This window comes from Ceratotherium simum, chromosome 13, assembly GCF_057802395.1.
Source record: "Ceratotherium simum simum isolate JZ-2026a chromosome 13, ASM5780239v1, whole genome shotgun sequence".
NCBI classification, from domain to species: domain Eukaryota; kingdom Metazoa; phylum Chordata; class Mammalia; order Perissodactyla; family Rhinocerotidae; genus Ceratotherium; species Ceratotherium simum.
This window is the reverse complement of record NC_141912.1, coordinates 37,783,794-37,797,189: the sequence shown is the minus strand read 5'-3', so window position 1 is coordinate 37,797,189 and position 13,396 is coordinate 37,783,794.

Genomic DNA, 13,396 nt, shown 5'->3' with positions numbered 1-13,396 from the left:
CGGGTGCGCACTGACGCACCGCTTCTCCGGCCATGCTGAGGCCGCATCCCACATACAGCAACTAGAAGGATGTGCAACTAAGACATACAACTATCCATTGGGGCTTTGGGGAAAAAAAAGGAGGAGGATTGGCAATTGATGTCAGCTCAGAGCCGGTCTTCCTCAGCAAAAAGAGGAGGATTAGCACGGATGTTAGCTCAGAGCTTATCTTCCTCACACACACACAAAAAATAAATAAAAAATAAATAAACTGCATTTAAAAAGAAAACAAACAAGACCCAAAATATACATTCTTCAAACTAGGGTTTGAACCAGTGAACTTTAGGCTTACAAAATAGTCTCTAGTCGCCCACTGAGCCACCACAGAAGAAACCATGAGGTTCTTTCACCTTGTTCAAATCTTTTACCTTGTTCAAATCACACCTCCTCTTTTTTTTTTTTTTTTTTTTAGTGAGGAAGATTGTCCCTGAGCTAACGTCTGTTGCCAGTAATCCTCTTTTTCCTTGTGGAAAATTGTCCCTGAGCTAAAATCTGTGCCAGTCTTCCCCTATTTTGTATGTGGGACACGGCCACAGCATGACTTGATCAATGGTGTGTAGGTCCACACCTGGGATCTGAACCCCCAAACCCCAGGCCCGCTGAAGTGGAGTGTGCGAACTTCACCACCACACCGCTGGGCTGGCCCCCACACCTCCTCTTTTCCCCAAACTTGCAATAACTGAAAAAAGGCAGAATCTTTTTACCAAAGCATGTGTCCTGACCTCGTACCCCTACTTTCTGAGAAACTTTATAATGAAAAACATCAAGATAAACAATAAGATAAATAACAGGAACTAGGCAAATTCAGAAAGGCTCCTTTTGTTTGTTAACCAAAAGCCCAAACAAAGTGTTCTCCTTGCTTATTTGGAGTTGTGATGCCTACTTGGCGATGAGTCAGTATTGTGAACATACAAAGTATATGAAAAAGGAAGTATAAAAACATGAAATGATGTCAGATTCATAAGGAAGTATGATGTAGTGAAAAAAACATTGGAAAAATAGCCAGATGACCTCTGTTTGAGGCCATCCCACCGGTTACTGACTGAGCACGTCAGCCATAAGCTTCGGTTTCCTAATCTGTAAGATGGTAACTGACCTACCTTTGCCATGAGGTTGTTATGAGGAAGAAAACATAATCAAAATGTATGCAAAAGTATTTTATAACCTCAAAACACTCGAGAAATTTAAGGTAGTATTAGGATTGATGTTATACACACGTTCCATCCAAACCGATATTATCTTTACAAGAAACACCCAAAGACTTCCTTGTGAGATAAAATGGCCCTCTTTAATGTCAACCGTAAATGGTTTGTATACCAAAATATACTGGTTTCCTTAACATTTATTATGCAATTTGAATGGAAATAAAAACATGTCAGTGACAAAATATTTTCTCCTTTTATCTACAATGATTGATAACAATGGAGTTACTATTTTAAAGAGACTTTAACATCTTTTCTTAACGAGACATTTGGTTCTCTATTAAATGTGTCCTTTTTAGTGCATTTTTTTGATACAGTAAGTATTTGCCCTCATAGATTCTTATTCATAAAAGATTGCCACACACACACACACACACACACACATACACATACCCCTTGACTAGATCTGGAAGGAATCATGAGGAGTTACTAACCCAGTCTTTCATTAGCTGCCCTTTGATTTTTAATAAACCACATGATAGCAACATATGAACAGGTTGAAGAGAGCAATTTCAGAAAGTTCCTCTGCTTGCTCTGAATCTCTATAGCCTTAACACTTAAGTTTAGCTAGTAATTTGAGTTGTTCTCTCTTGTTTTTTATTTATCGTACATGAAGGTAGGCCACTAAGATGCTGAAAATTAGTAGATGTTCAGCCTTGGAGTAGAAATCATATACTTAGAATTTGACTTTGAGAAGGAGTCGGGTGAGAGAAGGCTGAACAGGGATTAGGGAGATCTGGCATCTAGGACCAGCTTGGTCACCTTTGGGCCAGTCATTACCTCTCTGTCTCATTTTTTTTTAATCTAAAAATTAGGAAGTTTGGACCAAACGATAGCTGCCGTTTGTTGACTGCTTTCCGTATGGTAGCGTTGAAAGATAAACCGGGGCATATTAAGAATTTTAAGAGTTTATCTGAGCAAAAATCGATTGGAACCAGGCAGCATACAATCTAGCAGATAGAAAGGAGCTCTGAGGAGCTGAATACAATGAAAGACTCATAGGCAGAAGGGAGAAGGGATAAGGAAGTTATACTGGCAAAAAAGTGGGTTGGTTATTGCAAAGTCACTTTCCTCTAGGGGATGGCAGGGGTCTGTCAGGCAGATTACCTGACTAGTGCTGATCAGGCAATTCTTGATTGACTGGTTTAAGTTTCCATTTCTGGGAGAGCCGAAACTGTAATTAAGTTAAGTGACATGATTTGGTGACATGGGGCTTAGCGTGATTCCATTTTGGGACCGTTGTCCTGTTTTTTGACGGTAGGCAGGTACTAGCTCTAATTCTCCTTGGGGCCTGGCAAGAAAGGCCTTATTAGTCTCATATTACAGATATAGAAATCAAGGCTCAAAGAGATGAGTTATCATTTCAGGTCATGTTAGGTGAACTCCAGGGAACCATTTCAGCATTGACATTCTAAGATTCCTTAGAGAGAAAATCTACCCTTTGGGCTTCACATTTCCCTTTTAGAAATGTCATTGTTTGGGATTCAGTCATGAAATGCCAAATGTGGAAAGGGCCTTAGAAATCATCAGTGCCAGGTTTTTCACTTGTTAGGAAGGAATCTAAAGTCCAAAGAGGATCGGTGACCAGCCCATGGTTGTGATTTATTTTCTTTCAGGTTTGCTCATAATGCTCATTGTAAGCTGATTCTACCTGGATAGGAATATATGTGGGAAGGTGGGTCAGGAAGTGGAATTTGTCCTAAAGATGACCTTGGTTATGTGTGTAGATATTGTCTGTCCAAATAAGCAGATTTCCAAGAGTGGAAGGTCACTGGAGGACATTCCTTTTCTTTGGAAAGGTATAAAATAAGGGTGGTGAAACTTTTCCACGCAGAACCACTGAAAAATCAAAGCAGAATTAAAAAGCAACTTAATTTTAGCTCTTAATGTATTATTAAAGTAGTTCTTAAAAATTAAACACAAACATAGACATATTTTTACATTTTGAAATTATTTAAACACTAAAAACATGATAAATTTCTGTAAATAATAAACTTTCAATAAACATAATAAGTAATTATTTATTATGGCTAGCTAAGAGGGAAAAATCCCATGGAAGGAGAAGGGGACAGGAGAAAAGAAAGAAAGGGGTAGGTAATACTAAATTAAAGAGAAAAAAGGAGGAAGAAAAAAGATAAGGAGAGAAAATATAGGAAGAAAAAGTTAGAGTTGGGGAGAAGGAAAAGAAGAGAGAATCACGAAGAAGCGTTAGGGGAGGAGAAGGAGGAATCAGAGAGGGAGAGAGAAAGTGGGGAAAAAAGGAAGGAGCTGGTCTCAGAAGGGAGAGACTAAGAACAGAGGAGGATCGCAGTGGAAGGCAGGAGAGCTGTGTTAAGTGAGTTCCTTTTTTTCTTCAACAAATATTTATTGGCCACCCACTGTGTGCAAGGCACTCTGATGAATTCATGTCCTAGGAGAAAAAATTACTGTACTTCAAGAAGAGTTAATGGTTTCATTTCTTCATTTCTTTAGCAAGCTTTTTTTTTTTTTCTGAGAATGAAAAGTAATTTGTGTTCATTTAGAAAATTTGGGAAATAGAGAGTAGAATAAAGAATCTCTAATTCTCTTTCTCTGGGAGAAAGAGGGTAAAAAGAAAAAAGGAGTCTCTAATTCTAGCCTATTGATATTTTGCTGTCTTTGTGTGTGTGTGTTCTTTCTGGTGCTCAGTTTGAAGGGCAGCAGCTACCCAGGGAACACTCTTCTCATGGAGACGGCAGAGGTGCAAAAGGGCAAGCAGAAACACACCAGGCCTAGGCTTGGAACTAGCACACTGTCACTACTGCCCCAGTCTCGAGAAGGCATTGCAGAGATGTGGATACGGGGTAAAGAAATGGGGCCAGGACCGGTCCCGTGGCCTAGTGGTTAAGATCGGCATGCTCTGCTTCTGCGGCTTGGGTTCGGGTTTGGTTCCCAGGTGCAGACCTACACCACTCGTCAGCAGCCATGCTGTGGTGGCGACCCACATATAAAATAGAGGAAGAATGGCACAGATGTTAGCTCAGGGCAAATCTTCCTCAGCAAAAAAAAAAAACAGGGGGGGCCAATAATCATATATATCTAATTTTATATCATATAAAAAGTATAACTTTCTAAGTATAAAATGAATGTAAATTTGTACTTTTACCTCTTCTGGGACAATGCAAGGACCTTAGAACACTTTGAAAGTCACTTTTTAAAACAAATATGTTGTCACACCTCCTCTTATGGAATGACATGTATGGTTAATAGGAACTGCATACAAATCCAATTTTTAAATCTATATAATGTCCTTCCCATAGAGAAGAATGAGAAGGAAAGTAGTTTACAATAGTAGTTACCATAAAATAATATATATTTCAGTATGTTAATACTCAGGCATAATACACGAGAAGACTCAATTAAGTAGTCATTTGCTTGCACCTATACATAGAATCACTGTGAATGTGACAGCCACAAATACAGTCTGATAAGGTAAATTAAATTAGTAATTCTATTACCACGTGTGGCATTGCAGTCAATGCTCTGATTTTCTGATATAATAAACCAATCTTGGTAAAGTTTAGAAAAACATAAAATAACAATAAAAGTATAATTTTGTCTTGATTTCTCTTGATTTAGACTGTAGATGAATTCCTAGAAAATCCAGTGTATATTAAACCTATGCAAAAAAATCTTTGTGTTTATATGTGAAACAGACTTAAGTTCTAAACTCAGATAATTATAGATGGATTTTTTACCTACATGAATATACAGAGGAAGAGTACAAAGTTATATACGATGTAGGACAATTTTTTTGCAGGGGGAGTAGGACCTTGACAGACATTGGAGTAGGTCAAGTTTACCTGATACTGACTATTAAATCTGAATATAACCCCCAGTTAATATAACTATACAAATACACTGGTACCACCCTCAGTGAAGGCCACTTAGATATCCTGTACTGTAAAGTTTTTGCTCACTATTGTAACCTAGCACCCAGCACAGCGCCTGGCACATAGTAGGAGTTTAATAAATATTTCTTCAGTGAATGAACAAAAGGGTGTTCTTTTAGCTCATACAGCATTTTCATCTTCTCTGTAATGATGACTCACAAATTTAAATTTACAGCCCTGATCTCTCTTCTGAGCTCCAAAATTTGTTTTGGCAAATGCTCACTTAACATCTCCACTTGAATAATTTTCAGATACCTCGAACATTGAATATATCCAACTCATCATTTCCTGCCACTGCACCCCTCTCCTAAGTAAAACCTGCTACCAAACAACAAGGCAAAATATTAATTCTATGTTGGTGTTCTCTGGTTTAATAAATGCCACCATAATCTACTTATTTGCTCAGCAAAGACCTGGGCATTATCCATGATTATTCTCTCCCTAGCATCCCATTTTCTAATCAATCAATTCTAGTTCTTCAGTCTTCTCAATATCCACTTCTCTCCACCTCCAGTGCTAGCCTCCTAGTGGATTGCTGAATTACTACGCTCTCTTGCTTCCTTCAGGAGCCAGAGAGATCTTTTAAAACAGAAATCTGATCATGTCACTCCCATTTAAATCCTTTAAATGGTTTCTCACTTCTTTTAGGATAAAATCTGAAATGCTTAGCAGGGCATATAAGACCTGGAATGATTTGGCTCCTGTCTATGTATCTTTTCTTATTTTGGGCCACTTACCCACTATTCTTCCATCACACTGGCTTTCTTTTGCTTTGCTTCTTTTTTTAAAAATTAATTTTAATTTTTATTAAACTAATCCAGGCACATAATTTAAAAGCCAACCATTGCTAAATGGTTTATGACAAAAGCCTTTTGTTCCAGGATCCCTGCTTTCATTGCTGTTGGTTCACTCCTTTTCTTTTGGTGAAGCCTTCCCCTTCTCCAGTAGTTTCCTGAGAAAGGATGCATGGGAGGCTAATTTTTTGAGATGTTGCGGGAAAAAGGGGCTTATTTTAGTCTCACTTGTTAGTTTGAGTTGATGTATAGTCCTAGATTAGAAAACATTTTCTTTCAGGATTTCGAAGGTTCTATTGTCTTCTAGCTTCCAATAGTGCTGTGGAGTTTGTTCCTAATCCATTTTTTTTTTTTCAATCTGGAAGTTTTTAGGATCTGCTATTTATCATTGATGTTTGAAATTTCAAGATGCATATGTGGACCTTGGTGTAGGTCTTTTTAATTTGTCATTCTGGGAACTCAGTGGGCCTTTACATTCTGAAGACATATGTCCTTAGGTTTTAGGAATTTTTCCCATGTTTGTTTCTTTGATAATTTCTTCTCTAAAGCTTTTGCTGTTTTTTCTTTTTTTCCCCTGGAATTCCTATTATTCAGATATTGTACTTCCTAGATCCTCTAATCTTATCTTTTTCTTCTATTATCCATATATTTGTCTTCTACAAGTGAGTTGTTTTTTGTTTTTTTGCTGAGGAAGATTGGCCCTGAGCTAACATCTGTTGCCAATCTTCCTCTTTTTGCTTGAGGAAGATTGGCCCTGAGCTAACATCTGTGCCCATCTTCCTCTATTTTGTATGTAGGTCACTGCCACAGCATGGCCACTGACGAGTGGTGTAGGTCCATGCCCAGGAACTGAACCCAGGCCACCAGAGCAGAGCCTGCCAAACTTAACCACTAGGCCATGGGGCTGGCCCCATACAAGTGAGTTTTTAAAATATCTTAGGGCTGGCCCCATGGCTTAGTGGTTAAGTGCGCGCGCTCCGCTGCTGGCGGCCCAGGTTCGGGTCCTGGGTGTGCACCGACACACCGCTTCTCCGGCCATGCTGAGGCTGCGTCCCACATACAGCAACTAGAAGGATGTGCAACTATGACATACAACTATCTACTGGGGCTTTGGGGGAAAAAAATAAATGAATAAATAAAATTATAAAAAAAATAAAATAAAATAAAATATCTTAAAGGGTGGTTTTCAACCATATAAAAGTAGCATTCAGAAATTAATCTCCCTAAGCTGTTAAAAGAAGAGTAAAGAGAATATTATAATATTTCAGCAAATACATTTTATTATTTTAGTTAAAAGTCTAGCAAATTTTAGCAATCGATTGAAAAGGGGCCTTTGCCACTTAACTAAATAAAAATCTTTTCAAATTGTATGTGTTTAAAATATTTTATTTATTTTTTATATACCTTAATTATCTGACTGACAAACCTTTTCAATACTTAAGCATTTGTTGTAAGTCTCATAAACTTATAAATATGAGTGATTGTTAATTCTCTTAGATGCCACAATCTCTTGGATATTGCAAGTGTAGGTTTGATTTTACTTAGCCTTTATACACCAAAACTGTTCCATCAAGACTAAGGAGGATTTCAGTTATATCATTAACTAATTTTTCAGTCAGATTAGAACCTGTAATAGCTACCTTACTTGATAGGATTCAACCAGTGTATTCACTGCCTCATTCTATTTGGAATTCTTTTCAAAATAGGCCACAGTTCTTACAGACATTAACATAAAAGTCTATTAAATTTTAGATATCTCTCGTGACTTTTTTCCCCAAGTTTTTTTGTTTTGTTTTGTTTTTTGTGTTTTTTTTTGCTGAGGAATATTCGCCTGAGCTAACACCTGTGGCAATCTTCCTCTGTTTTGTATATGGGTCGCTGCCACAGCATGGCCACTGCCGAGTGGTAAATATCCGTGCCTGGGAACTGAACCCAGGCTGCCAAAGCAAAGTGCACCAAACTTAACCACTAGGCCATGGGGCCAGTCCCCCCAAGTTTTTATTATGAAAAATTTCAAACATAAAGAAATGTTGAGGGTATAGTATATTCAACATGAGTATACCCACTACTTAGATGTGACGATAATCAACATTTTGACATATTTGCTTTATTTTTATCGCTATTTATTATGAATAATTTCAAACATAAAAAAAAATGAGTGACTAGTATGATCAACACTAATATACCCACTATTAAGATTAAACAATTGTTAACATTTCCCCATATTTGCTTTATCTATTTATTTAACAATTTTGCTGAACTATTTGAAAGTAAGTGGCAGACAACATGATATTTCACACCAGAATACTTTAGGATTCAACTCCTAAAAATAAGGACATTCTCTGTATGCCTATAATAGCATTATTGTACCTAGGAAAAGTAATAATAATTCCTTAATACCATTTTTTATAGCAGTTTTTTTTAAACCAGTATCCAAAATTCACATATTGCATTTCGTTATTTTATCTCTTTAGCCTCTTTTTTTTTTTTCTGTGAGGAAGATCAGCCCTGAGCTGACATCCATGCCAATCCTCCTCTTTTTGCTGAGGAAGACTGGCCCTGAGCTAACATCCGTGCTGATCTTCTTCCGCTTTATGTGGGACGCTGCCACAGCATGGCCTGACAAGCGGTATGTTGGTGCGCGCCTGGGATCCGAACCCGGGCCGCCAGCAGCGGAGTGCACGCACTTAACCGCTAGGCCACGGGGCCGGCCCCTCTTTAGCCTCTTTTAATCTAGAGCAGTACTCCCCATCTGCCCACCATTTTATCTCCCTATAATACTGATTTTTAAAAAAGATTAGCCAGTTATCTTGTAGAATGTCCTCATGACTTTTTCTGACGTGTAACAATTTTCGAGGTCATTCTACCTTGGATATTTCTTTGTCTTTATCTTTCAATAAATAATTTTTTACTGAATTTTAATTAGTTATAGTATTTGTAATTTCCAACTGTTCTTGCTTGCTTTTAGATTATTTCTTCTTGTAGGATCCTGTTCTTGTTTCATGGATACAATATTTTTCTGATGATACTTTGAATTATTTTTATGCTCCCTGCATTGTCTCTATTTCTTGTGGTTCCTTTTTCCCCCCTGATGCTTACATGTTGGAGATTTTTTATTTTTTCATGTTGAAGGTTTTACTCTGGTATCTAGTGATTTTTGTCCATTCATATTTTAAGAGTGAAGTCCTAAAAGCTGACTGGAGGCCTGAGTGCACATTTGAGTCTTGTCAATTGAAGGGATTCACTGTAGGCTTTTCCTATGGAGACGCCCAAATGTCAGTATTGGTGGCTCTTTTTTCTGGTATGGTTCATTTTTTCCTGAAAAGTACTCTATTTTCTGCTAGACAGTACAACTTGGCTGCGAAGTTCTGTATGTGAGCAGGAGGAGAAGCTTGGGTGTCTCATTCTCAGTTTCAGACTTAATTCCTCTCTTTGCAGGACGCTGTCTCACTCCCACTCTGATCTATGCCTGGTGTCCCCACATCTAGAACTTCTTTGGTTTACTTTCTCCAGAGGTGACATTTCCTGTTTCCTATAGCGGTAAAAGTAGTAGCCCAATTCTATCAGGTGCAGTGGGGACCTGGGGATCTGACCACTTATTAAACAGATTTTCAAACAAATCTCCCTCTTCAGCACTACACTCCTTCCATCTTCACTCTTGTAAGTTCCTTCTGCACTTGACTGGCTTCCATTTCCTGAGTCTTCCCAGAGTTCCTCAGGGTGACCTGCCTTGCTTCTCCTTGGTTTCTCCTTCTCTTGGGTCTGCTAAGTCCTTTGCCATCCTTCATCCATTTTCCATTTTCATGCATTGTGGTTTGGGATGACTACCAGTTCAATAAAGATGAAATTTGTGTTTGTGGGGTCTTTTTCCCCCCTCCTTGTTATTTTTGAGAGAAGTGGTGCAGAAAAGATCTCAGCTATCTTGAACTAGAAAGTCTTCAATGTTTTTATTTTTAGTTCTTCCAATGCCTTGAGTTCTTTACTGCCTTTGGGCTTTTGCGTTTGGTGTTCCAGCTCTCTGAAACATGTTCTTTTCCCTTCCTCATCTTCCCTCCTGGCCAATTCCAAGTCATCTTTTAGGTCCCAGCTTAAACATCATTCCTAGATGAGTCCTTCCTGACCACCCAGCCTAGGTTAGGTCCACTCCCCATGGTATATTTTCATAACACATGCCACGACTCTAATTAGGTGTATATGCCTGTCTCTCTTGCTAGATTGTCACCCCCATGAGGGAAGGGATCATTTCTGACCTGTTGACCGCTATATCCCCGGTGTCTAGTACAATGTCTGGCATTCAGTTAGGGATTAATATATATTTTTCACTATTGATCAATATATATTGTTTGCTATAAAGATTCATAGCTTAATTTACAGTTGCCACCATCAATAAGTAGTCACTTAGAGTTCAACAATCCTAGTTATTGTTATGGAAACACTATACTGTAAATATGGACTCTTGTCCATCTCCAAGTTTATTTTACAATGAAAACTTTTAAAATTATAACATACTGACACTAATATAATATGCACTCAGATCAACATAGGGTGTAAATTTTCTATTCCTGCTCTTAGAAATTACCACAGACTAAGTGGCCTAAAACAACACAAATTTATTATCTTATAGTGCTGGAGGTCAGAAGTCTAAAATGGGTTGGTGTTCCTTCTGGAGGCTCTAGGGGAGAATTGGTTTCCTTGCCTTTTTTAGCTCCTAGAGGCTTCCTTTGTTCCTTGACTCATAGACCCTTTCTCACATCACTCTGACCTCTGCTTCCATTGTTACACCTCCTTCTTTGACTCTGGCCCTCCTGCCTTCCTCTTATAAGAACACATATGATTAGGCTGGGCCCAGATAATCCAGGATAATCTCCACTTCTCAACAGCCTTAATTTAACCACACCTACAAAGTCCTTTTTGCCATGTAAGGTAAAATATTCATGGGTTCTGGGGATTAGGATGTGGACATCTTTGAGGGGCCATTGTTCAGCCTACCAGATATAGACAGCAGTGTGAACCCATAGATGAATTAGTTGCTGCAAGAAATGATAAAAACTTCACTCATATATATTTTAAACTTTATGTCGGAACAACCTTCAAGCAAAGTAGATAAAATAATTTTATTAAGTGAAAAATATCATAAATATATATTGAAATAATAGGACAAGATACCTAACATAAACCAATGATTATTAGATAGACAACATATATGAGTTCAATGGTTGCCTAGGCTTCCATGTGCAAATCCATTATATGCTTTTGTAAATCCTGGGGTTTCCTGGTGTTTTCAGGTAGGCACACCATGTCTTAAAGGCAATTATCTAATTATACTAACTAATTATACTATATAAAAGAGCATAGTGTTTTTTTTACATACATTTAAAAATAAAATTTAGATGAAAAATATAATTAGCATTGATTATTTTTCAATAAATACCTCAACATCCTGCAGAATTGTTTGGGAAAAATTATATTATAATAAAAACCTATTTGGGGAAAATCAAGTCCAACATTCTTGATCGTTTAATTTAAAAGACCATGGTTAGATATTTTATTCTCTGTTATCTAGCAATGTCATGTGAATAACTAGTACAAAATGACAGTTTCACAATGGGCTGATGGGTAAGGCTGTCAGTTGGCTCTTTCAGATAAGAATCTCACCCCATAACTGCATCTTGACTATCAACTTTGCCCACTTAGTAATTTAATAATTTTATCCAGGGCTGATCTGGCTCTGATGCATTAGCCGGAGAGCATGTCATTTTCTCAATGGAAAATTTATTTGAGAAACCAAATTTAAGGTCAGAAGGTTGCCTGATGAGTATAGTTAAAATGTCAGGCTGCCTAAGACATCAAGAATGCCCAGGCACTCACACCCCTTCATCCCACAACCCTCTCCCCTAATCTGGCCCAAATTACAATAATCAAAATATTGAAGAGTCGGCCCTGTGGCTTGGTGGTTAAGTGCGCGCGCTGCAATGCTGGTGGCCCGGGTTTGGATCCCGGGTGCGCATCGAGGCACCACTTCTCCGTCCATCCTGAGGCCGAGTCCCACATACAGCAACTAGAAGGATGTGCAGCTATGACATACAACTATCTACTCGGGCTTTGGGGGGAAAAAATAAAATAAATAAAATCTTTAAAAAAAAATATTGAAGTAGCATTCTACACAGGAAAATGTGGTACATTTGAAAAATGATGAGTCAGAATTCTGCTTGGTGATTCCCCCCTCTTATTTTATGTAGCTGAGACAGCTGCGTATTGCCTTTCTCTCAGTCATTTCTTTTCAATTCTTGCTTCTTCCTCTGAAGGTGCAATACAGCTTTACTGTATTTACTGTCCAATGCAGTAGCCACTAGCCACGTGTAGCTACTGAGCACCTGAAATGTGGCTAGTCTGAATTGAGATGTATTCTAAGTGTAAAATACATGTCAGATTTTGAAGACTTATATTAATGAAAATATAAAATATTTCATTAATAATTTTTTATATTGATTGCCTATTGAAATAACATCATTTGGATTTATTTTGGGATATATTTGGTTAAATAAAATATATCGTCAAAATTAGTTTTACCTGTTTCTTTTTACTTTTTTAATGCAGCTACTAGAAAACTTAAAATTACATATGTGGTTCATATGTTTTTATTGGATAGCACTGATCTAAGGCCCTGAAGGCCTCCCCCGTTACCTTCTTTAGTCATTCTTATCCATTTCTTATCCACGGTCTGACCTCTCTTATCCATTTCTTCCCTTTCCAGTAACTGCTTAGATTTAGAAGGTAAAATAGAAAGTCAAACTCTGTGGCCAACCTTTAAGGCGAGAGAATTAAGTGCCCTGGTAGACAATGAAAGTCTTAGTTCAATTCTTCAATTTATTGGATTGGTGCTACAATATTAGGAAAAAACGGAAGGGGCTGGAGAATAGCCTTCATTAGTGTCTGTAGAGGTGGACTGTGTGTTTATGTATATGGAGGATTAAAGAGAGAATACCAGAATCATTCTGGGTAGGAAACACACACACACACACACACACACGCACATACCAGGGAGTAAGACAAAGAATGTATCCCATCTCCAAACCTCCTCACTTTGGATTTTTGATCTGTTTTTCTTTCGGTTACACTAATTTGTCTCGCCTTTTTCTGTGTGTACTAATTTAGACTGTTCCCTTGATGGAATGTGGCTATTGAAAAGATGAAGAAAAACTGCGGGGAGATGAGGATGTGGGTGGTGTAGCAGATCTAAAGACCAAGCAACACAGAAAGATGTTTATCTAAGTTGAAAAAGACCTTAGAGATCCCCCTGTTCCATCTTCCACCCAAATCTATAACCCTTTTATGTATGGAATAAAGGCTGCTTGCATTGTTAGAACACCAATATTCACCTAACATACCAAATATATACTGAGAAATGGGGAAAATCCTCTGAAAATGTATTTTTCAACAGGGAAAAAAC